Source organism: Ochlerotatus camptorhynchus, unplaced genomic scaffold, assembly GCF_037179485.1.
Source record: "Ochlerotatus camptorhynchus isolate MF236.1 unplaced genomic scaffold, CSIRO-AGI_Acam_v1.1 ptg000277l, whole genome shotgun sequence".
Taxonomy (NCBI): domain Eukaryota; kingdom Metazoa; phylum Arthropoda; class Insecta; order Diptera; family Culicidae; genus Ochlerotatus; species Ochlerotatus camptorhynchus.
The window spans coordinates 880,034-905,930 of record NW_027040766.1 but is presented as its reverse complement, the minus strand read 5'-3'; the positions used below and the strand labels follow the sequence as shown (position 1 = coordinate 905,930).

General features: G+C 41.9%; 1 protein-coding gene across 1 annotated transcript in view; it reads left to right on the top strand.

Annotated features, from left to right (window-relative positions):
- The window catches only part of LOC135706300 (neuroligin-1-like), a 762,843-nt gene that overhangs the window by 221,362 nt on the left and 515,584 nt on the right, over positions 1-25,897 (top strand). The gene's annotated exons all lie outside the window — the stretch shown is intronic.

Here is a 25,897-nt window from a genome sequence, read left to right as displayed (position 1 = left end):
AAGTACTTCCAGCATACTTCATCATTTCACGTTAAACATTTAATTCCAAATATAAAAACTTTCAAAAAGTTACCTGAATAATCACAGTTTAAAAACCAAAAGAATCTTTGCAAGCAAACACGGTAAGCTTTTTATATTCTCATCCCATTTTCCCAGCGCTCGTCACGTGCGAGCATTCAGGATGCAATAAACTGCTCCAGCAGCAGCAGCAGCAGTAGCCAGGGATCTTCATTCTTCGATCCATATTGTCCTCGGGAACGATTATTTTTATGACCAGATAATAAAACTGCCACGATATGCGCCTCCGTTCAGTGCCACTCGATGCCAGCGGTTCGATTAGGTATGCTCTTCGGGTGTGTGAAACTTTTCCTTTTCATCCAACCTCCATGTAGAGAAACAAACACAACAACAGCACACCAGTATGACCGCGGTTTAGGTGAGGGTGTTTTCCCTCTGCACTTTGGAAACCATCACGAGGGAGAGGAAAAACTTTTCCCCAAAGAGTGCCTGACATCTTTAAAGAACAAACTTTTATCTCGGTTATCCCTAAAACGTGATTTATGATGATGTATCTTGGACGTGGGGGAGGCGGAGAAGTTGAGTGTATTCACTTTGCCTTTGTTGCTGGTCTCGGTCTCGGAGTAAGTGTGGTTCTTGAGGTCCTGGGCAAGGTTGATTTGAATAAAGTAAAGAGCAGAATTGAGACGCACACATGGACTAACCAAGTTTGTCCCCAGTTCACCGTATGTGAGGCCACAGTTCTTCCAGCAGGTGCATTTGTAGAAGGAGGTAGTTTGCAAGATGACTCTGTGTTCTTTCCCAGTACTTCCTCCGGCAGCGAAGTATCCAGTAGCAGCACCAGCACGTGGCAAGCGCCGATGGCATCAATATTTATTTTCAATTTAACACCAGCTTTGTGCCCCATCTCGATAACCTCGGCTGAATAGAAAGCTGTAGAATAGGATGGTAAAGCTGCTGGCTGGTGTGAAGTGTGTATGTTTTTTTTTCTGCAGGGATAACCAGGATGGGTGGCCAGTGCATAGTCTGATGTATGTAGGTTTAAGGAAAATGAATGTGAACATACGAGGGGAGATGCGATGGTGTTTTGGGTCGAAGAAGATTATCAGTCGGTGTGTCATTTTTTTTTGCGATTTCCATACGTTCTAAGAAAATGAAAGAAAACGTTTTTGAGATGTTTGGAAATATTTTTTTAATGAAGATATTGCGGATCTTACACGCTTAGTTTTATTTTCGCTTGCTCGGATTTTTTTAGGTTCGCAGACGCCCACTCCCTAACGTAAATTTCGGTGTCCATCGTCTCCTTCGTCATAAATGGCTTTGACAACTTGCCTCACTCACATACCGTTTACCAAACCGTGGCCTTCTTACCAAATTTTTCAGTAAAAATTGACTTATCGGCATCCTGACCTTTACATTGGTCTCAAGGAAACGTCTTTTAGTCAAATTTGACGTATGCTTCCGAGCATCTGAACATTATGAAGTTTGATTGGGAGAATACTAGCATAATCTATCTATATTCAATAGATTAAGAAGAAAACACCCAAGAAGACTTTTTTTTGTAAATTAATTTACTTGTGCAGGCTTTATCGCATAAACTAACTTGGGCTACAAAATGGTGATTTGACAACCTGAAAGGAGCGGAATACCTAGCCCTGGTCATCACAAGTTCCTACTTCACGCCTCCCCGAGTCATATGATAACAAAAGACTACCAGCTAAAACATGGACACAGCTGGGTGGCGTAGCCTGGGCAATGTTGCCAGTCCGGTAATAACAAAGTGAAGAGGTGCGACGCGAACACTGGCGCGGTAACCATAGTACGGTGAAAGAGGAAATGCTTCACCAAACCCGAGCGTCTGTTCACCATGAACGTGCGGCTCTAAACGGAGTCTGAACTCCATGCGCTTGATATATTCAGCTGTTGCTGCTTCGAGTCTGCTTCAATTCTAGACACATAACCCGTCCAGGTTAGGCACAATGGTGCCGCTTTTCCGCTGACGCCGATGTCGTTTGCGAGCTCCTATTCAACGAATGTGAGGGACGACCCATCGTCCAGAAAGGCGAAGGTCTTCACCGCTTTCTTTGGTCCGTACGACATACGATGCGCATGGTTGCCAGCGGATTCGATATATGAAGCTGGCCTCAGCGTTGGCGCTCTTCCGGATGGTTGATTACTACGGTTGGAATGAAGCAGAGGGTGATGCCGAAAGGTACATCCGTTGATTCCGCATTGACTGGCATTCCGGCAACTTCGTCTCCCGTGCTCATTGAAGCAGTTGCGGCAGAGTTCGTTGTGTTGCACCTCCTTCCAACGATTGTCGATGGAGAGCGTTTTGAAACTGTCACAATCCCGAACACGATGTCCACGTCGTTTACAAACGCAACACTGCTTCTCCTCGTTCTTCGGTTGCTCCGGTTGACTTACAGGTGTGTTGATTGTTCCCTTATGCTTCATCCTTGACTTCTCCACGTTGGCACCTTTCCCGATTCATACGCGGCACCATTCAAACACCGTTGTAATCTGGCAAGGTTTTCCACATTCGAATATCCACACGCGGCGGTTGTGTTCACGAAAGAACTGACAAAGATCGGCCAGTCCGCCGGGTCACCGGCGAAAGGGGGTAAATCGCGAGGCATTATTTGTCGTGCGGCTAACTGCGAAGGGGCAGGTACTGGGTTTGGTACCAAAGAAGGGGGGGGGGGGGGTACACTTGGTGCCGGAAAAGCTAGGGGCACACTTGGTGCCGGAATAGTGCCGGGCACACTCGGCTGTATATGGCCAACATTGGGACCCGTTGTTGCAGGCAACTGGGTTTGGTTCCATCCCAAAGGCAAAGATAGAGGAACCGTAGGGGCGGGATGACCTAGTAGAACAGGCTCAGTCCCAATTAATTTTGCCTGACTCGGGTTGACGAGAGTCGGACTAATCCCCAATTTAGCTAGCATGTCCGAATAATCTTGGCTCGATTGAGCAACATCCTTATGTATAGTAGAATTAAGTGGTGGCTTACCTGGTGGAATTACGGGGGGCACAGAGGGGAAAGGGTTACCACTAAATGTCGTCATACAACTTTCGACTCGCTGATCCGAAACCGTCTTGGGAATCGCGCCTGTGTTTCGCTGTTGATTCCAAAAAAGCTTCGATACTTCCACTAAGGTTTTCGTCGTTGCTTCTGCTGCGTCAGATTGTGATCCATCGGCGATAATATCACCTTCTCCTGCTCCTTCCGAGGAATGCTATTGCACCCATTGTGTCACACGTTGTTGACTCGCTCGTCGACTCACCCGGCTGCGGTTGCTTTGGTTGTCCCGTTCTTCGTCCAACTGTTCCTCCAGCAGGGTATATTTCTCCTGCATGAGCCTCTTCTCCTGCTCGATGGCCCGCTTCTCGGCTTTCAAGGCTCACTGCTGAATTGCGCGCTCCTCCTCTAGCTTCTTCAGCTTCAGGGCAATTCGAGCTGACCGGTTGGTCGACTTAGTGTTGACACTCAACGGCAAGCAATTGCGGCATGTAAATGCCCGCTCGGCGACCGATTCCGTCACCCCCGCACAGCTCATGTGCCACCAGCTGTCGCACTGATCACATTTGACGAAATTGTCGAACGATACGGGGTGCGAGCAGCTCACGCAGCCTCCCGATCGATTCCTGTCCGGCGTGTGGGATGACTCACCATTATCGCTGGCTTGTTTTGCACTCATGATGGCGAAAAACTTACGAAAGTTTTAAAGTGTGTTACGGTGGCGAACAAAAATGAACACCGGGTTGTGAGCAGCACAAATTTTGGTAGGTGCAGCTTTGAACTGCAAGTAGTATATTTAATTAGTACAATTTCAATTTGCAAATTGTGTTACATACACTTTCGGTGCTTTCACCAGATGAAAGTTTCTGTTCGCTGGGTTATGTTTTTCCACGCTATGAGAACTGTAAGTTTGGCTATTTTAGTTTTCTATTCTTAGATAGTTATTTAACAATTTACTCACTGTTTCGTGTAGATTTTCAATTTATATTTACGAATTCAAAGGCTAGACAAATAACTAAATTACTAATTCAAATAGATTTAAGAATTTAGGATTCACACTTTTCACTGAAATGACTAATAGCGAATTCGTTTATTATTCAGTTCCAACCTGGATCGGGTATCAAGATTGGGTCTGCTTGTTTTCTGACAAACGTCAGTTTGCTCGTTTGTTTTTAAAACCTAGCTCAGGTTGAGGTTCACACTGACAAAAAGTTCGGTTTCGCACTGGGTTGGAACTGGTGTTAACCCCGATAATAAACGAATTCGCTATAAGTATTAACTCAAGATTGTTTTGCTGACCGACTATCCACTTCTTCCTTTTATCCCCGATGTTCCGTCTCTTTCCTACATTTCACCGCTGAGAATCGTTGACAGCGGACAGTTGACTCCACGATTCGGATCGGGTAACACTAGGCACCACGGCTCAAGGCAGTGCTCCCAGCGGCAACAATGGTATTGGCATCGAAAGCTCTTAATTAATAACTGTGGAAGTGCATCTAGAACACTAAGTTGAGAGCACGCAATAAGCTGATATGCGGTATGCAATAAGCTTGAAATGCGACGAAGGAGGAGGAGGAGGAGGAGTTTGGGACGATGGCTATATTCGATCATCCCTAAGGTGTTGAAGAGTCCTTGGTTCAAAGGGTTGGAGGTGGGTTGAGACTTCTTACGAGTGATGTCTCACCTCATGTCCAATTACTATTCGTTAAGCGCTTGTTTCGGCTGGGTGACAGCAATCTCTGTGAATGTGGACAAGGTGACCTGGACGCAGATCACATTATTTGGTCTTGTGCAGAGCATCGTGGAGTCAGGTTTGAGATATGCGATTCCCTTCGGCCTGAGGTAGACAACCAAATGTTCCAGTTTGGGATATTTTGGCTGGATGCGATCTAGAGTTTATGAAATTCTTATATGTTTTCCTGAAGAAAATAACATTAGATAACAATTTGATTAACCTATTGTGTTTATGGGTGTAGGATTTTTTTTTTAGTTTTTGTTTTTGTAATCACCATGCTGATATCAAGTATAAGATAGATATAAGTTCATGTTTTAAGAATAGTGAAAAATTTGTATCGCAAAGCATTATTCAAACCACTTTTTACCTCTCCCCATCCATAAAACTGTAAATCTCCACTAACTTCGAGATGACCGCGAGTTTTCGGTTCAATTCCTGTAACTCTAGATTTAAGATTAAGACTAAGTATTTATAACACAAATGATAACTTGGCTCTGTAAAGTTTATTCGATCCTATTCTAATGGTTCGAATTCCGCATTCGACGAACCCCTCGGCAATGCCCTGCTGGCATCATCTCAACCACGCTACGTGATGCAATTCAATTAATTCTGCCATAAAATCTAATGCCAAGGTGATAAATCTCCAAGCAAATTTAAAAGTGTTCTTCTCTCGGTTTGTTCATCTATACATTTTATTTTTCACTCGTCCACCTATATTCTCGATCAGACTTTGTAGTCCAGTTGCTGCTTTTCCAAACCATAGTAAAAACAAACACAAGGACGTCTCTATTCCAGCCCGTTGTTGCCAGAGCCGGTGTTCAGCCTACATCCGAGCGTGGTTGCAGCATCCGATTCGGAGTGAAGCAGAAACAGATGAAGCCGGTGGGAAAACATAAATAAACAATAGAACTGATCGGGCCTGGTCCTGCTCCATTCGTTCCGGCCGCACACGTTGGAAGCCTAATAAAACTTCTGATCGAAATTCATGAGACCAGCCGATGGGAGGTTATATCACCACCCGCGCTGGAGATGGTTCGGATCAGGACATATTCCACACACAACGAAAGATACAGAGAGAGGGGGGTCAATATTTGTGATTTGATTGCTGCAGCACAGAAGCAGAGCGAATGTAAGTCACAGAGAGTAGAAGACCGATGATGCAGTTGGCTTCCTACCGTGGAGGAATTCATGATTTTTCTGCTCTCCAGACGGACGTATTGAGTTATAATATTTTATTTTGATGTTGTTTGTTTGTATCTGCTATTCCGGATATCAACATTGAAGAATGTGGACTGTGGGTGCGAGGCGAGTTTTATTTATTTTCCCGAATGGATATTGATCTTATGGCGAAGAAAAATAATCCGCTCGGAGGGATGCTTCGAAGTAAATAAATCGTTGTACTACGTGGGTTCTGATTAATGGAACACGTTTGGTCAAGGGGATGATTGAATTCGGCTCGAGTTAACATGCGTTGAAGGTTTTGAGTTGGAACGTGCCACAATATCATTCCGGACAGTGCATTGAAGAACGAATATTTCCGGCACACGCGTTTGTAAACAAACATGTCAATCGCCCATTTCTTGTGAATAAATGTGTAGCTCTGAACTATGGTGTAACATAACAGTGAATTTTTTTTCCGAAAGTAGGACGCTCGTCGTTTCAAGATGCAAAGAACTTCTGACCAACACTTTTCTTCTCAAATGCTTGGAACGAATTGTCGATTATCACATTCGTGATGATAATTCGACAGTGAGCATACATAAGGGCGTAAACACGATGATCGATATTCTCTTTTGTTAATAACTCGCTAGAATTAATGTTTCTCAACAACAATACATAACATTATATGCATATATTTTTTATACAGGTTATTTCTCGTAGTAGATGGCATCATTTAGATGAGATACCCATTTTATTGTTTGTCCTGTTAGTTATACATCTCACTTTACATTTACATCCTTCATTATTGTAAGGAGATAATATTAAGCATAATTAGAGATAAAAATATATATTTGCTTAATATAACATTGAAATTTCAGTGTTACATCCCCTTGTTATTGTGAGCTGAGGAAGCATAAAACTGCATCTTATGATATGTTAAATATTTATTATTTGCATTGCAGAATATCAACTGTTTTATCTATAAATTTATGTTCATTATTTTATATTTAATGTTCTGATATATTTATTTCATTTCTCCATTACATATATTTTCATTGCATAAACAAATACTGCGTTGGGAGGGAGCGACAGGGTATCATTTGACCTAGAACTGGACGATTGGAGTGGTATGACAACCGAAGTCTAGGAGGGAATAAACACTATCATTTTCTTTATCCTACCTTTTCGATTGTGGTGGTGTTAATTCTACTCCAACAGTTTCAGTGAGATTGACGCGCCTTTCTGAACAAACCATCCTGTAGGAAGCTTAATAATTATTGCGAATTGCGTTATTCGATTTGTTGGATCGTATTGTTGAAAGGAGATTCTTAAATTCCCGTAGATTTCGCGTAAGTGTCTCTGCTTACGGGTCCACACCTCCGTTTTTGGCCCTTCATACAGCGATATTGTGAATTCAGATCGGTAGCTCAAATTGATCTTGTTATTAAGTGGAGCTGCATACAAGACAAAATCTTCGAAGGGATGGTGGCTGCCTTACATACATACATACAACTCGCTAGAATTAACGTTTCTCGGTGCGTTTGCTGTTGCCTTTGATAGCCAAAACAACCTGCTACAACTCTACATTGAACAAATTCAAGAAAATTGTTTCGCTTAGAGCACCCGCTCCAATGCGTTGCTATTCGGGCTGCTAGTTTGACAACTTTAGCCATTTCAACTTGTTTACGCACCGGTCGTTACTATCACGATTGTGAATTTACGTTTTCGGCTTTCGCACCGATAGTTGCTAAACTTATCATCGATTTTCGAACTGAAATTGATCACAGAGTTTTGTGATTGTTTTTTTTTTACAATATTGATATACCTAACCATGAACACTGAATATTGAAGGTTAAGATCCTACTACAGCCCCAGGTACTCAAGAAATGGTCCTCCGGAAGATCCGAAACATCCGTAAAGGTTATCAAAGGTTCGCAAAAAAGATCCATAGCCCAGCGATTTTTTGTTAAATCGCTTGTTGTGATGCACATTAATGAATTTGAATCTGGGACCAGCATGCGCACACTGGTGGTCACGGAACTGTCCTCTGGGAGATCCGGAACATCCCTAACAGTGGTCAATTCGTAAAATTAATCGAAATATCGATCTTCGTGTGCTCCTCTTATAAAAGTCGCGCACTAAAATGCATAAAGACTCCAGTTGATATTTGGATTTTCTATCTCCACCCTTGGCTTGTCCGTTCGTTCGATGAAGAAACGATGGATTAAATATGTGGAAGGGTGCTGACGGATTTGAAAGGGGAAATTTGAAATATTGCTTACGATTACTTTTAAACAGGTAAGGTCTCTGATGGAATTTGCTTGGGGGGGGGGGGGGGGGGGATTGCTTGGTGTAGGAGGGAATTGTAATAAGGAAGGGATTCGATCTCATGTATGTGACGGTTAATTAGTAGGGCCTTGAATTTCAATGCCGGTAGATGCAGTTTTAGGCCACCATCCTCTCTACTACGTGCCAGTTGCTGCATAGGTATAGTGGCGCAATATCCACGGAAAAGATAGTTGCGCATGGTTGCCGTCAGTTTCGCTACGTGTGCTGCAGTTGGTGCTAGGTGAGCAGCGATGTACCATATTGTTGATGACAAGAAGACGTTTAACAGTGTGCAGTCATAAACTGCGTAACGAGTGAAGCCACACTTGTCGACTGAAGTTCGTCACGAGGATGTCCCAATTCAGCGAGACCATTTCCCGCACCGAGTTTGAGAAGACCACACCAAGTATTTTTATGGTGTTCTCCGTACGTAGCCACGGTACAGTCACTGGGTGGCCAATTTGACCGACGTTGATTGTCGTTGTTTTTGCTTCATTTAAGCGCGCTCCTGATACATTTCCAAATTGCCTGAATAAATCACGCATTGCGTTGAGCTGATTGACACTGGTGACGATGGCACTGATGTCATCTGCATATGCGACGAGCAGATCAGCTCCACACACTTGTTCTAGTCGCCGTATAAGAGGGTGCAGATATATTACAAATAGATGCATAGAAGGTGGGTCGCCTTGTCTAACTGATCGCTGGATCGGGAAGGGTGCAGAGAGGTGTCCGTTGATCAACAAACACGATGAGGAAGCAGTAGATATACGAGAGAGTAGGTTCACCATTGCCGTGTTGAAGCCCAGGTTTTGCATCGTTTTGAACAAAAATTGCTGATTAAATAACACGATCGAACGCGTGATCAAGATCAAAAGAAATGAGCTTACCCTGCCTTCCGTTTGCTTTAAGATGAGCGATTCTATCTTTTAGTCCGAGCGTGGCTTGGAATATGTTGCGCCCGGCATTCGAGCACTTTTGTGATCCTGTCAGAACGGAATGAGCACGGAGCACATTTTCAAGACGGTGCTTTAAAATTCGAGATATCAGTGCCAACATTTCAAAGGGGCGTAATTGCATTTGTAAACAATGGCTTTAGCCATCGATTTCTCGCAAATAAAAGCTCACTCATGAAAAATAATAACACCACCAGCTAGAGGATTGTTTCCTCTACCAGCTAGCATTGTAATTTTGGAGAGGTAAGATATCATTCGCGAGAAATTGACGGCTAAAGTCATTGTTTACAAAAGTAATTACGCCCCTTTGAAATGTTGACACTGATATGTTTTTGTAATCATAGTTGATCAAGCTAATTGGTCTATATGAACCCACGGTGTCCCCCGCACCGCGTTTTTTCACCAACACGATCACCCCATCGACGAACTGGGTTGGAATGTTTGATCTGATGGCTTCATTCAGGATTAAATTCAGTTCGCGGTGAATCACGTCGAAAGCCCGTAGGTAAAACTCTTTCGGAAGACCGTCGGGACCTGGTGATTTTTTCGATGCGCTCGTTCGGATGGCAGAGAGAATTTCTATTGTTGTGATATCGTCCATACAGGCTTCATTCAGTGATGCCACATATACAGATTTATCTGTAATCATACAGATTTTTGTCAATATTTTGATACAGATATCTGTATATACAGATTACAGATTTTTCTAAAATATACATATTTTTCAGATTTGTCAAATAAAGGGAAAATATGTTGTACTATTTTTTACTTTTACTTTTGAACAGCTTGAATTTAATCTGAGCATCAAACCCAAATCGTCTTTTTCACTAAATAAATAATCGTTGTTTTAGCTTCAAATGGACTTAGAATCTTTTGAGTGGACCTCTGATGTTCAGATGCTCTGATTTGTCGTTGGAAGAAATAGTAGTTTCCCTTTCTATTTGTCGAAGAGTCAACTGCGTATATTGATATTTGAATAACAAAATTTCAGAAATAAAGAATATTGCAAGGGGCAATCAAATCTGCACACTGTGCCGAAACACAGCAGGACACAATTTTAAGCACATTAAGTCACAATTTGACAAAGAAGACACAAACAATATAATATAAAACGGCACCACTGTTGGGCGTTAACATTTTGCCAATCGTTTTTAAGGTTTAGTACTCGGGTCAATACTTTGTTTATTCACAAACAAAACTAGTGAGAGAATGTCATACATCAAACTGGTGATACAAGGATTCAATCAAGCAGTTGTAAACGACAAACGGATACCCACCAGTGTTGGGGATCATTAAAAAAATTCTGTAAGTATTGTCTGAATCGTGAACCTCTTCAAACCTAACAAAACTAAGCCCATCTCTTCCGAATCACAGCAACAATCACAGCGGATCGTGTTTTCATCTAGAACAGCTTCTATCGGGGCCTCACTTCAGTCGAGTTCATTTATGTATACCATGGCCGGTCCAGAGCATCTTGTCGATACGGTAGTTAAGACGGTTGAAACGGGTTTCCTCTAGAGACTACTCGTTTTCGATTGAGGATGAAATCATTGCAAAAAGTGCCCGATGGTTGCCTTTGATGATAAATTCGAACGGCCACACCAACAATTTTAGCAATATCAAGCAAATGGATCCCAACTATACAGCAGGAATGGCAGAACACCTACACTATGCTTTTAGTCGTATGAAAATAAGAGTATAATGCATCCTACACACTAAGATTAGTTTACAGATTTCTGTAAAATTTTACCGAAATCTCAACAGCTGAACGTTCGGTTAACAATTTTACAGTTTTCCTGTAATTATTTACAGATATCTGTGAAAAAATCACAGATATTTGTGAAAAATTACAGGAAATCTGAGAAACTGTTTACCGAACGTTCAGCTGTTGAGATTTCGGTAAAATTTTACAGATTTCTGTAAAAAATTCTAAGTGTGTACGAAGATCGGATTTAATTGTGGAACGATGAGCATCGGGCATCTATAGTTTGATGAGTCTTCATATTCACTATTGGAAAAGTTCACCAAAACGCACTAGGACTCACGAACTTTTTCCTTGATGAACTTTGTGAAATATTGTGAGAAATTTTCCAATGCTGCTCACATCCTGACCCACTGGAGGCTTTATTCCACAACACACTTCTTATTTTTGAACATAACATTTGATACTGTCGTGTGTATCCAGTCTCGAAGCGTACAACGAAGGATCAGAGCAATATCTTCTGCGAGAGTTGAGGTACATCAACAATTTTGTTATGCATAATGAACAATAAAGAAGAAAACAAGCTTATCCTAGGGGCGGCCAGATTTGGCTCCCGGTCTTGCCGAGTATCTTCGGGACGGAAATTTTCACATTTTCTCCTGCGTTTTTCCACGGATATTCTTGTCAGTCATTAGTCTTAATTGGTGTGGTCTTTGATAGGACAACCATAGGACTTTAAAGCGGTGTCCATAGAATATTGAAAGGTGTATCTGTAATGCTATATCCTCTTAAATAACGAATCGCCCACGTTTGTCATCTGTGTGGACCTGACTGGATTGGGCGGTATCTTCTTGAGTTATATACAGATCTAAGGCGCCTGATAAAGTGCTTCCGCTGAAGTCTGCGGTGGCTGACAATCCTATTTTCAACGTTTGACAGTTCTTCAGGGTAAGGCATCATAATCAGCGATACGTTAGACTTGGGTTATATCTTTGAGGACACGCACTTCTGAGTCGATCAGATGATTTAAAACTGGTTCGACGATGTTGCTCCAAGCGTGGGATTGAACTATGCTTGAACACCGTATTGGTTTGATGGATTGCAGTTCCTCTTCCACCTCCCGACCCGCTAACGATCTAATGAGAATGGAGGTGAATGTCTACCATGATTCATCAGAGAAATTGAGAATGTAAACAAAATTACAAAAGTCATAACTTTCAGGGTTGCCAAACACCTTGATAAGCATACTTTAATTGTCCTTGATAGGTACGTTCGGCAGAGCGCTTCGCACAGCATTTGACACAACTAATAACTCGGCACGAATTAAGGTGTGTCGAGTTGAACACCCCTAGGAATATTGCATACAATTCGACTAAACTTTCAGTAAAAGTATTGTGTTAAAACTTATTGACAGTGTTCACTCGGCTGTCGACAAAAGCAGGCCACTCTCGATGTGTGCTACGCGATCGTCTGTTTACTACAACCATTGTGTGGTCCTCCTCATTGTTCTTCATCAGTAGTTCTTTCGGTCGATGCATCGTCGACTTTGTAAATCAATCGTTTCGTGATGAGTGTGTGAGTGCTGACCACGTTTTGCGTCCATTGCTGCAATGGACGCGCTCTGACTCTCGTTGGCGTACAACAATTTGCCACACAATGAAACTACTGGAAGCGGCTCCAGTTCTGATTAAGGAGGCTTTTTGCATAGCGGAAGATAAAGTGTTTATTGCATTGTACCTTTTGACTATAGTTTTAAGATGTATTGTATAGTGACCATGAATCCTCGACTCTGTAAAGTTAATTCGGTTGAGCCTCATCAAATAAATTATAATACAAAAAAAAAAAAAAAAAAAAATCGTCATCTACATTCTCCCGTGTATAGAGATCAGAAAAATACTGAACCATATGATCACGAATCGTATCGGAATTGTTGATTATCTCGTCCCTCTCGTTCCGCAGATGTTCGATGGTGGTTCTCCGTCTTGAACGGTCTCCTAGCTGGAAGGTAGACAGGGGTTCTCCGGCGACAAAGGTTTCGTTTATTTGCACAAAATTTCGGAGAAGCGACGTTCGTGTGACAGCATTTCTGCTTTGCGCGGTTGTTGTGGTAGCCATCATATGCTTGCCGAAGTAGCTCTCGATAGAAGTTATTGAAGGCAATTTTAGACCTCCATCGAAAAAAAGATTTTAGTTTTGGTTTCGCCACTGCTAGCCACCATTCTATCCACGAGAGAAAATTACGGCGTTGACGAGTCCAGTATTGCCAACGTATTTCGAGCTCTTCAATGTGTTCGGTGGTAAGGAGGTGGGGACGGAGACACCAAAATCCGCTACCGTGTGCTCTGTCGAGAAGAGGAAGGCATACTCTTGCAGTGACGGCTTTGTGATCTGAGAAACAGCACACATGTACAGCTGTTGATCTCAGCTGCCCACGAAGACCAGCACTAACGTAGAGCCGATCAAGCCTGGACGAAGAGTTGTCGGAGTTGTTGCCACACGTCATGCAGATGAAGTTGCTGAACGGTGGCTTGAAGAGCGGGACTCGAGTTGTGACCCGTCGCATCGCATTGTCGCAACACACAGTTGAAGTCACCTCCTAGGACGATGTGATCGGTGCGATGACGAAGGTAGTACGAGATGGTGTTGTTGAAGAACCGTTCTCGTTCGGCACGAAGAACGGAACCCGACGATGCTGTTTGAAGTCTGGTCTGCGAGCTGTCCGTTTCGTTCCCATCAGTCCTACGATGTGATGTGATGGTGCCGATTGGGCTGTGGAGGATTTTTTTTTGCATTGTAACAGGTACAGCGGGGGGCTGCATCGTGTTTTTCTGTTGTGTTGCTACAGTACGTGACTCACTTGTACCAAGGAGATTTGAAGACAGACCCGAAGCGCCAAGTTGTTCGGATACAAACGAAGCCTTATTCTGCACAGAATGTGGTTTTCGTAGATCCGTAGGTTTCTGTGGAGGTTTGATCGGTGTAGGTTTGTTTGTTTTACCTCTCGTAACGTTTGCGTACGATTGGTCTGCGGCAAGCTTCTGCACCAGCAGTTTTTTGTTCTGCACACATGGGATGCCGATGTGTGCAAATTCATGGCAGTGCAAGCAGGTTTGCCGCTGCCTCTTGTAGCCCACCGCAGTTTCTTCGCCCTGAATGGTCACGAGAGAAGGAATGTTTTTCGTAACCACCATACGGAGCAACACGAACACCGGTTGCAACACCACCAAAATCACTGTATCGGTCATCCCACAGTAGGTCACGAACACTGATAACTTCTCCGTATTCGGCAAGGAAAACTGCAATCTGATCGTTGGTGACGCCTTCGGGTAGCTCGAAAAACTTCACCTCCACCGCTCCATCCTCCATCGTAATCCATAGCTTGTAGTACTTCCTATCAAACACGAATTCGTGCTTTCTGTCGTGTTGCTCCACGATCTTCTCGGCTAGTTCGAGATTGATAACCTTCACGAAGGTACATCCTAGCCGTCTGCTTGGCTGGAGTAGAACCACGTTTTCGCGAGTAAGACCGAGTTCTTTCGCGATGAACTTATGGATCTCGTCATGAGAGAGAAGCTTCAGAAACTGTGAGTAATCGACGCGAAACGTATTCTCGCGGCGAGGCATCGCGGAATATGACGTCGCGACGAGCGCGAACGCGATACTTGATACGTCGAAAAAGAAAACTGACAAAAAGCGTACTATAGTATAGTCTGTGAACGACTTCCGAGATCTGCTCGTCCGAAAACATCAACTGATCGGCTCGGAAGTTGAGCGCTTACTGAAGAATGAAAAGAAGTACTTAGAATTTCATGGAAACTTTATAGGCAAACTGCGGGAACAAAAAAGAAGTACGAAAACTTCTGGAAATTCTTGTGAACTACAGGCAAACTTCAGGAATTTCAAAGTTAAAAGATTCAGGGAACTGCAGGAACTTTTAAGAAAATCTGAGAAATTTTTGGATATCAAGAGAAATTTAAGGAAGTCAAAATAATATGTTAGAAGTTAGACTAGAGAGCTTTAGGAAATTTACGAGATATTACCGGCACTTCCAATAGCTTCATAACTTCGAGAAATTCAAGAAATTACAAATTTTCAGGGAAGTTTGAAGATTTGAGGTTTTTTTGCCAGGGTAGTACCAAGAACTTCAACTGAGAGTATTTCAGGAATGCTTCGAGAGCAGAAGGAATGATCACATAACTAAGAGCAGTTCAACTAATTTCTAGGAAATTGAAGAGTGTTTAAGAATTTTCAAGAAACTCAGGCAATATCCGAAACTTCATCAAAGTACCAAGACCTTTATTTAAATTTCAGAAACATAAGAGATGCAGACAATCCGGGTACTTCTTCTACTCCTTGTCATCCGAAAGAAGGAAGTTGGGACTAGCTTATAGCGGCCCTTGATTTCCGCTTCGATTAACTTCGGGTTGAAGCTCGGTAAACCTCGGATGACCACTTTGAAGGGCTTCTCGCCTGGGATATCGTGAGTGAAGAATTCCACCTTGGACTTCTTCAGGTAAGATGTGACCATTTCGTATTCCGCTTTCGTGCAGAGCATCACCTTGGTTCCTATTCTACTGAGCTTGAACTCAGCTTTAACGCTCATAGACGCGAAGCTAGCGTTGAGCGTGTTAAGGGGTGTATTTTTCACTACCAACGATGATAGTCTGACGTTTGCCGCAATTGGGCTGGCATTTTCGGTTTCACCACCGAAATCGCCGATATCGCTGACGTTTGTCGCGGTAACATCAAAACAATATCTAACTTGGCTATTGAAATCGTTATCCTTCGGTAGATCCCTTCTACTGTTGTCAGTTCCGAGTCTACCTGCAGAGTCACTTGGTTGAAAGAATTTACACTCGTTCGGCAATCTGTTTTTAGGAGAGGGTGGCTATTTTGTTTCTGTAGTCCTCGCGCTAGAGAATGAATTTTCCCATGCTATCTAAAGAATAGCAAAAGTCATAACAAATTAAAATCGCATTTTGCTATTATATCTCATCAAGCTATTGGTATGTTGTTAGCAATTAATGAATTTATTAACATTTCAGTAGCGTATTCCGCTATCAGATCTAAATCCCTATGTGGTAAAGAACTGTAGGCTCATATACGCACATGCGATGCCAATGTAGGGGAGTGTGCCTCCTGAGCCAACATTCTGGATACCGGATAAGCCCTCCTGGAACATCAGAATCTATAATATAGAGTCTGGATTTTTTTTTTAATTTATTCAAGTGATTTTCAGCCGAAGACTGGCTCATCAAAATAGAGTATAGAATTATCTACAATAGTTCTAGTCCTTGCACCATAAAGTCTTCAAATCATATCGCTTTTAAAATACAACATCATCCCTTATGCAACTTTCTATGATACCACTTGATGAAAGAATTTCAAAAGCCACTCCACCTTCCACATCATCATCCACGTTAATTTTTCCTTACACATGGAAGCACTCAAGGTAAGTTCCACCGTTGATGCTCACTTTCCCTCCTTTCATCCAGAATCAAACCACCGAGGAAAGGATTCAGCAATTTTTTTTCCATCCCTCATCCAACCCAGCAGCTTCCGTTTATTTAATTTTCCGGGAATTCATCATCCCACCAAAAGTTTTCCCATCTTCTCTTCAGTCCCAAAAAAAAAATATAGGACGGATGAGTGCCTTCTTTCTTTTGAAAACACCGTGCGACAGTGCGCTGCCACGCCGCCCTGCACACACATCAAGCCGAGGATGAAAATTTAGCATCCATCTATCTTGATTCACCGGCGTCGCGGATATATTGAAACGAAGAATTTTCATAAATCATAATTTTTCATCCGACGGAAGAAAGGCTTCAAAGTGTTTTTTTTTTCCTCTCGGAAACTTTGCCCTATTTTGATACCTTAACTGCTCTCGCGCGTTTGTTTTTTTTTTTTTTTCTCAGAAGGGAAGCAATAAAAAGGTATTTCTATTCGGCGGAAAATGATATTCGATTCTGAAACTCCACTTCCGGTGCCCCCATTCAGCCTTCAGAAAACCACCGACGAGCGGAAGGAACTCTGTGTGCTAATAAGGGGTGAGGATCGTGGAAAACTGCGAGTGGTGGAAAAAGTTTGAAGATTCAATTAGCATTTTTATCGCTCGTCGCTTCGTTTTCGTCGTTCGCAGTCCTCATGACTTATTTCCCCCCGAGGAAGGCGACGAACGTGGTGAACTTTTTTTTTTTTTAATCCCTCACGCAAATCAAGCAGGGGCCAATTAATGGCCGCTTGATGTCCGCATTGTGTACGCGCCGAATAAATGAATACTAAGCAATCATTCATGGCACCCCGGCCCCGGCCCTGGCCCCGGGAGCGTGCCGGGCGGTTGTAGCCGAAGATGGATTGCGGTGCGATGTGATGAGGCTTTTCGCTGTTGCTCCGAAGAGGGGAAAGTTTACATGAAGGTGCGGCTTGGGAAAAGGTGCAAATTCTTTCGCCTTATGCATAGCTTAATTGACGGGGGAATTGGTTTAATCGCGGGAGTGGTGTTGGAAGGAGCATTGGGAAATTTCAGGCAGGAAAGGATAAAGGTTTGGAAGGGATTTGTTTTGGTTATGTGTTTAGTACTACAGTCTTTGGAAAATCGATCCTGGCGTTTCCAGAAATGTCAGGGTGGTGATGCAGCGAATGCTGGCACCTAGTAACTCGTCAACGGTTTTCCAAAAGGGAATACATTTTAATGTTTTTCAAATATGAGCGTATCAGATCTAAAAGTAAGCGTGACTGCTTTCTCACCTCAATGGGCCTGGGCCCAATACCAGCCGAGGTCGGTCTGAGGCAAAAAAAATCTCTGGTCACGTCTTCCTTCGGAAGGGAAGTAAAGCATTTGATACCGGCCCATGTGTGTTTGAATGGGTGCAATATCCTACGCATGTGTGGAAGCTGTCTTCCTGCACATTCGATTGCCGTCAATGGATGGCAATCGATGTCCGTCAGTGATTGGCACTAGATTACGGAACAGAGATCGACGTTAAATAATCGAAATAACATGAAGATCTTAAAGTTTGTTTTCTTACATGTGAGTTTTACCAGTTCAGTGCAATCAAGTTAGGGTTACCATATCAAAAACTTGAAAAGGAGGACATTTCATTTGAGGTTTGGAGATAAAGGAGGACAATGTTTCCTTTTCTTAACATTAAAGGAGGACAATGAGTTTTTATCAAACGTTTTAATAATATGTAGGTACGCTATCACAAAATTCATAATTTTCAAAGGTTCAATTGAGATTGTTCATAACTTGTAGTCGTTATCAATTCAATTCATCTGCTCGATTTATGAAAAATGCATCAAACTAGCCTTCATAATTTATTTTAAATACAAGCAAATGATCTAGTCTAGCTGTTTTGCATGAAAACAACAGCTTTACAGCCTTAAAACCATCCCAACTTTTATCATGTACACAAATCCGGATAAATGCCCTCGCTGAGTGAAACCAACATGAAAATCTAAGCAACCTGTTTATCTTACCATTGATTCAGCATGGGACTATAAACCAACACCTAAAATCCCATAGAACCAAAACGTCAAAATCGAACACATGTTGGATTGTTGTGTTCCATTTGGTGAATTTCAGTTACACGGAGATGAAAAACAACCCAAAATTAAGTACTTTTCCCTCAATTCCGGGGTTCAGCCCAATAATCCAAATTTGAGTAAATCGCATATAGTAGTTTCCATTTAACACCAGCAAAAAAAATTACCTACTCTTAAGTATGTTCTACCCAAAATTAAGTTTAATTCACGCAAATTTGAGAATATGCAACTTACTCAAAAGTAACTTATTGGGCTGAACTATATCGTTGGGTCGAATCTCTCGTTCCTTTTTTGACAACAATAACGAGTGCAAGTGAGAGGCTGAAGTCAATATTAAGTAAAAAGAACTCAAATTTTGGGTAGTATTTTTTCTCCGTGTATATTTCAAGACCAACAATTGAAATGGCCTTAACTCCATTTTGTAAACAAACCTTGTAAGGCCATTTTCTCGCGAACCAAAGTCTGCAAAGGCTAGCCAACATAATGAACAGGTAGGGAAAATTCTCCTCTACCCGATTGTGGTTTAGGTTTGCGAATGAAGGTTTCGGTTCGTGAGAAAATGGCCTCACAAGGTTTGTTTACATAATGGAGTTAAGGCCATTTCAATTGTTGGTCTTGATTTTAAAGAAGGGAAATTTTCAAATAACCCAGGTATTTCATCAGACTTATTTCTGACAAACTAGTAACCCATTTTGACAAACACCTTCTCGAAAGGGGGGGGGGTGGGGGGATTTTCGAAGAGTATAATATATTTTCGAAATTTCAACATTAGATGAAAATTCCCCTATTGGAACACAGTCTAAGGCTCTAACACCACTATCAGGTAGATGATATTTTCCCTTAATTGATGGTACTGTTAGTATGCGTGGGCGAGCTACCAGTTACGTCAAATCGATGATCAAATCCATTGTTTACAAAAGCTGATACGTCCCTTCAGAAACGTAATCGAGATTCGGTGAATTTTTGACACTTCGAAAATAAATTATAAATGTTAGAAAATGTCTCTCTGTTGTTGATCATCCGAATTTCGAGGAATAGTTTGTTAAAATTGATCCCTTGTCTGTCAGAAATAAGTCTGGTAGAATAGCAGGTTTATTTAAAAAAAAATTCATCTGTCAAATTTAAGTGAAAATTCAGCAAATGCAGGGGGGTTGACAGCTGTAGTGTATTCCTGATCCCACTATTGAATGGCATTTGCTATATAAGATGAGGTTGCGACATAATTAAACAAATATTCTCTGCAAACAACGTTCAATGAATTTTATAAATATGTTACTGTTACCGTGCGCGGGTGTTTTCGTCTCGTGCGGGGAAACAATCGGTCGGTGGTCCCAAAAGCGGGCAAAGTGGAATCGGATTTGTACCTTGACCGTTCGCCGGACAGTGGCAGGTAAAAAATGCAGTGGTAGTGGTGCACGGAAAATAAGCTAATTCTCCCTTCACACCAGTTCGCAGGCAGAAAAAGTGACACCAACTTTGCACGGGCAGAGCCATATTGGGGCTACCTGATTGAGGCACGAGAACGATCAAAATCGGATCGGATTAGTTCGATCTATCGGAACACGGGCGGAGCCGAGAGGGTTAGTGACATACAACCACTTGAAAAGGCAAGACGATGAACCAGTGCTTTTCTCTAACCTTGCAGTGATTCGGAAGTTTTCCCCATTGTTTTGCGAATTCACGGGATTGGCACTAGCACACGCTCAAAGACACGCAGCGCCTTGTCAGTGCGCAGGCTTAACGCGCCGCTTGAATTCCGAGAGAAACTAGCAACCAGAAAGGCCTTCGGAAGAAGTAAATCACCATTGCTCTGGAGGAGATGAACCTGATCCTAAACCCGATGGGCCACAGGGCCTTTCTTTTGATCTCTTCTGATTTTCCAGCGCGCCGGAGAACGGTTTGCACAGGACGAGGATCGAGGGTCCGCGTGTGTGAGCAGAACAACGGCTTACGGCTGCGAGTGGGACAAGCATCGTGCACTGGCCAACCGGACGAAAGTGACGTGTGTGATCCACGGAAGGACGGCAAAGGCGAAAGCGTGTTGGCTACGAGTACCTACGTACACGGTCGAGACGAAGAACCGTGCGCACGTGATCCAAACGGGAAGCCAGCGGTAGAATCCAAGCTGGAACCCAGCAGTTCTCTGGTCGAGCCCATGCATCGAAGTCGATAGAGCCCCGTAGAGAACAACCCGCTCTCATGTGCAACAGCAAGGTTACCCTCGGCAGCTTCAGCATTAGATAGATGGGCCCATCGTGAGTAGAACTTTCATAAAAGTAACGTTAAGAGTACAAGGACGAAACAGAGTAGAGAAGATGAACAGATAAGGAAGTGGTAGGAGGCAAGGAAGAAGGAATAGGGGAATGTGGGGTCAAGAGGAGGTGTGAATAAATAAGTTAAATGAAGTTCAATACCTCTTTATAATTTGTTGGTGCAAAAGCCTTTTGTGTTCTAGTTTTGGGTATCCTAGGCAGTCACGCTCTATCGTCACTTGGGAAATCTGGAACATCAGTTTTTGAGTTTTTCCAAATTTACAAAAATGTTGTGAGCTTACAAAAGGTTTGGAACTCGGGTCTAATGTCGAAACATTATTTTCAAAAGGTTTCGTTCTTCAGGGTAAAGAAACACTTATTAATTTGTTTTTGCAAATCCCACCAGATAGCTTTCATGGCAGAATCGCTTGTTCTTTGATAGTGCCTCCTACGGGCATTTGTTAGACGGATCAAGAGCTGCAAATCGTCGTCTATTATAATTAATTGCATCGAATTTAATCTCGCATTTTGGTACTGAGCCTCTTGCTTCAACTATAGAAGTAGTCAGAGATTCAAGGGCATAATTAAGATCATCTCTGGTTTGTAAAGGAATATTTCGATCAAAGTTATATTCCACAAATTTTTGATATTGCTTCCAATCAACTCTATGGTAATTGAAAGTAGAGTTGTTGGGATTAGGAATTATTTCTTGGGATATTTCAAAAGTTACTGGAAGGTGATCAGAACTGAAATCAGAATTTGCTACAAAGTTGACATAAATCAGTTAAGATCAAATCAACAGTTGAGGGATTTTTTGCTTAAGAAAAGCATTTTAGGCACACATTGTAATTTAATTTTTATACCTGTGATCTTGACTTTTTTACCTAGAAGAGTAGTACTTAAGGGGGTTAGATTTTGATAAGTTCTTTAGTGGGAATGACACTGATGAAGACTGCACATTGTAGTCGAAATACGTATCCGTCATGGATACCAAAATTAATTAAGTGGAATTAAATAGAAGATAACAATTATTGCTATTTTATTCAAGCATTCCACTAACAACCCAATTTCATTACTTCATCATTACTTCATGTTGGGCTGTTTGGATATTGAATATTACCATTGGAATTGCATTGAGCATTATTCCATGACCAGTGTTTTGCATTAAAATCACCAAATTTTGTTTCGACAAAAACTCCCTATGTTTGAAAAACTTTGGTTTCAAATGAAGAAAGAATTTGATATTTGATACGTCTTTGAACAATGATGGCAACGCTACCATTAAGACGGTAATTTCGAAAAATAAAATAATTTGCGTCCCACAAGATTAGGTCAGGTTTAAGGAACGTTTCATTTATAACGGTGATATGCACGTTATGAATCCTCAAAAGGTTAAATAGCTCGTCTTCTTTATCTTTAATAGATTGAGCATTACAATTCAAAATATTTAATGATTTAAAATCCATTTTTGAATTTCAAACTCATTACGATATTGTTCGCAATTTGAACTCCAGTTTGAATTGCATCATACATGAAGTTAGTTTTTAGCATACCAATAATCATGACGATTCATTAATCGTTTATCTAAAAATTCCAGTTTAGGAGCAGTAATGCTCCAAAATTTCAAGATCATCGAGATTTCCGTTAGAATTTTGTTGACTGTAATTTTGATTTCGATTTCTAGCAGCTGCACAGGTAGCTCCATTTACTCACTGTACATTGTTAGCAGCGAGGGAAGCAGATAAAGAATTTGAAGCAGGGGAGCTGTTTGTACCTACGGGAACGAATGCCGAATTTGTTTCTCGCTGACCGTTGTAAGCAGCAAATGAGTTTGTACCTGGTGGGGAAAGTGGAGCGTTCCCTACTTGTCACTTAGAACGAAATTGTACGATCGCTTTGCGAGCCTTACAATCCCAAAAATTGGATTTGTGGTTTTCACCACAATTTGAACTTTCAAATTTCTTGGGATCTTCCGCCACATGACAGTCGTCCTTTTCATTTAGCAGGCATGTAGCAATGTTTTGTTGCGTGACCCCATCTCTGGCACTTACGGCATGGAGCATAAGGATAGATTTTTCATAGGCCTTAAGGTTGATTAGTTCACCAGACTTGAAATGAACTAAATAAAAATCATTGGAAATCCCGTTGCGTGAATCTCCAGGACGGGATTTCATTTTCATTTTGATTACCTGGACTGGCGAAACTCCAAATAATTTTGTCTGATCATCTTTGATCCACCACTGGGCAGACCTTTCAAGATAACCTTGAACACACAGTTGAAGATGCTAATTTCAAATTACAGATTGAAATGGTAATTTTTATACGATAGATGGAGGAGATGATAGCATAGAATTGATAGTTCCAAGCACAGACAGGAGCACATACCGTGGTAGTGGTAACAATAGCTGCAATTTCCAAACCTACGACTGGATGCCTTCCTTCAAATAACAACTGAAGTGCGGTACAAATCGGTAGAACTGTTTCAAACACATCGTTGGTACTTGAGCGGTTGGCGTTCATCTCTTTTTGCCATGGCGGGGGGGGGGGGCACCCCTCACCATCCCTCTCCAAAGGGGGAGCTTGGTAAAGAGAGATGAAAAACCGAAACCTCAAAAGTTGTCCTAGTTCGCTATCTACTATCTATATGCAATTTTCACACTGCAGTATTCTAACGGAACTATCAATTGTATACTTTCATCTCCTCCATCTATCGTATAAAAATTACCACTTCAGTCTGTTATTTGAAATTAGCATCTTCAACTATGTACATCGTTGACTTCACGCAGAAGTAATACTAAACATATAGTCAAAGTACTTTGTATCGTAGGTAAAATATTTGACCTGTTTCTCAGTTAGATACTTGATAAGACGTTTGAATCCGTCCAAAGTTTCAGCCAATACACGGCATTCACCCCGGGGGCCAATTTGAATTGAAAACTTGAATTTAACGAAGTTCAAAAGTTCCGTGTGAAGAGTATGGAAATTGGAAGTGGTTATCACAATGGGGGGGGGGAGACCTTTTTCGTTTTTGACATTAGGCCGGGAAAATTTACTGGAATTTTGCCTGTATAATGGATCATTCTCATCATCCGTCAGCATATCAAATTGATTGCTCAAACATTTTCATCAGATGGGGGAACAAGAGATTGCCATTTTCTTTTGCATATGGGTGTCATGGTGGCAGAATCAAGTTTCTCTAAATAGGCTTCCAAGCAGATTACTATAAGAATCTGAAGGATCGAAGAGGAATTTTCCAAATCGATATCAAAGCAGGATTACCTCGGGTAGGGTCCAAACAAGGATCGAAGAGGAACAAGGTAGAACATATGCAGGTTATTTTTAGCACTGAAAAGTGCGGTTTAAAGTTGTTGTAGCCTTAGGTGGCAGTAACACTTCCTTCAGCAAAAAAAAAAATAGATCCGTACGATGTGGACTAATTACTACATTAAATAATTCACAATGCTAAATATTTGATTGATTCTAGGTTTTCCAGTGGCTTGATTTCCTAAATCCAACGATTAAGTATGAAGACGCTGAGAAAACTGTTCTGCATCAACGAGAGCCTTCAAAAAGTTCTTGAGCTTGGTAAAGCCGGAATATTATAAGTAGAATTGCAATAAGAAGTTGTGTTATTCCCTGGTCCATGAGTTGATGGGTCGATAGGTCCAGGTGTGGGAGCTGTCTCCTTAGTTTCGGTAGCATGGATACTCAGTATGGAAAACAAGATCGATGGAAAACAAATCAAGGAAAAAAAAACAATTGTGATTTTTTTAGTAGGAATCTGAGTATCGCTGACTTTTCAGATTTTTTTAAGATCACTCAGTAATTTTTGTCGATACCAGGATAGATGCTATTTTATCTATTGTTTGATTTTAGCAGGTAGAAATACGGATAAAAACCAACCTTTATTAATGCAATAAACCTCTTAAAAAGGTTCTTGCTAACAATTTCAAAATGTCCTGAGTTTGAACCTTCCCCAGCTTTGGAAGCCTAGCGGAATCAAGCGAAGATGAGCAGACTTACAACCCAATTTTGATAACTTGCTTATTTTGTCCAACTTTACCCAAATTGTAACTAAACCGTACTGATACTGGAACGAAGTTTCTCTCAACCAAATATTGTCTTATCTCGAATCATAGCTCACGCAGCGACAAAGAATAAGTTTTCTTTAAGAAGTAAACCTTTCGCAAAATGATAATAGTAGTAATAATAATGTTTCAGTGCTTCACATTCCCTCGCCACGTTCCATCCCATGTCATCCAACGACGGAAGAACCTCTCTTCTGTCGGATAAGAGCAGAAACCCACCAAGGATAGAATGACAAGTAGGGTGGTTCAAATATCGAGGTTGCTTCACCAAATCAAATCAATTTAAAATCAGGTCTTGATAATTCTCTCAAAATTTGAGCTCATTTGGGTGCAAACTTATACTGCACTGACTCTTTACAGTTTAGACCAGGACCTGATGTGAAACCGACTGAGCTTGGTGGAGCAAAATTGATATTTTGAACCACCCTAATGAGAATCCTTTCTATCCTCTTTCTGTCGGATCTTCCTTCCAAGGTAGGCAAAAGGAAAAGTTTCCGCCATTGTGTCACCGTCACCGACCGCCGCGCTGCTGACTGCCACCACATTCTGGGTGGGGACAGAACAGAGCCCGAGGCGTACGTCATCGCATGAGGCCTACATTTTTTGGTTAAGAGCAAGCGGAGAACGAGGGAAATTTTTAAGACCATAGATTACCAGTGCCATAAGTTTTAATACTGATTAATTTGTATTTAAACTTATTCAAATTTACGAACCTAGGCAAGCGGCAGTCTCTCCGGCTGGTGCGTTGGATTGCTTCTTCGACTCCGGCGGATGCCTGACTAAGCCGGAGCGTGCGCTCGTTATGTGATATACAGCCATGATGCGGATAATGGAGAAAGTTTCTTTTTTATGTTGCAGTCGAGGTTTGAGCAAAAAGTAATTCGGATGGTAGTTTCTGACTGATTTCGTGAGCCTTGCTGGTTCGGTTCTTGCTGTACGCAGCCGGAGATGAGCTGCCTTTGTCCCAATGTCGTCGGCGAATTAAACATTTAAGACGTAATTTGCATGCTGAGTAGGGCAGAAAATGCCAACCGAAGAGCAGTTCATTGTTGGAAGTTGCTACAGTGGAGCGATTGTACAAAGTTAAGGT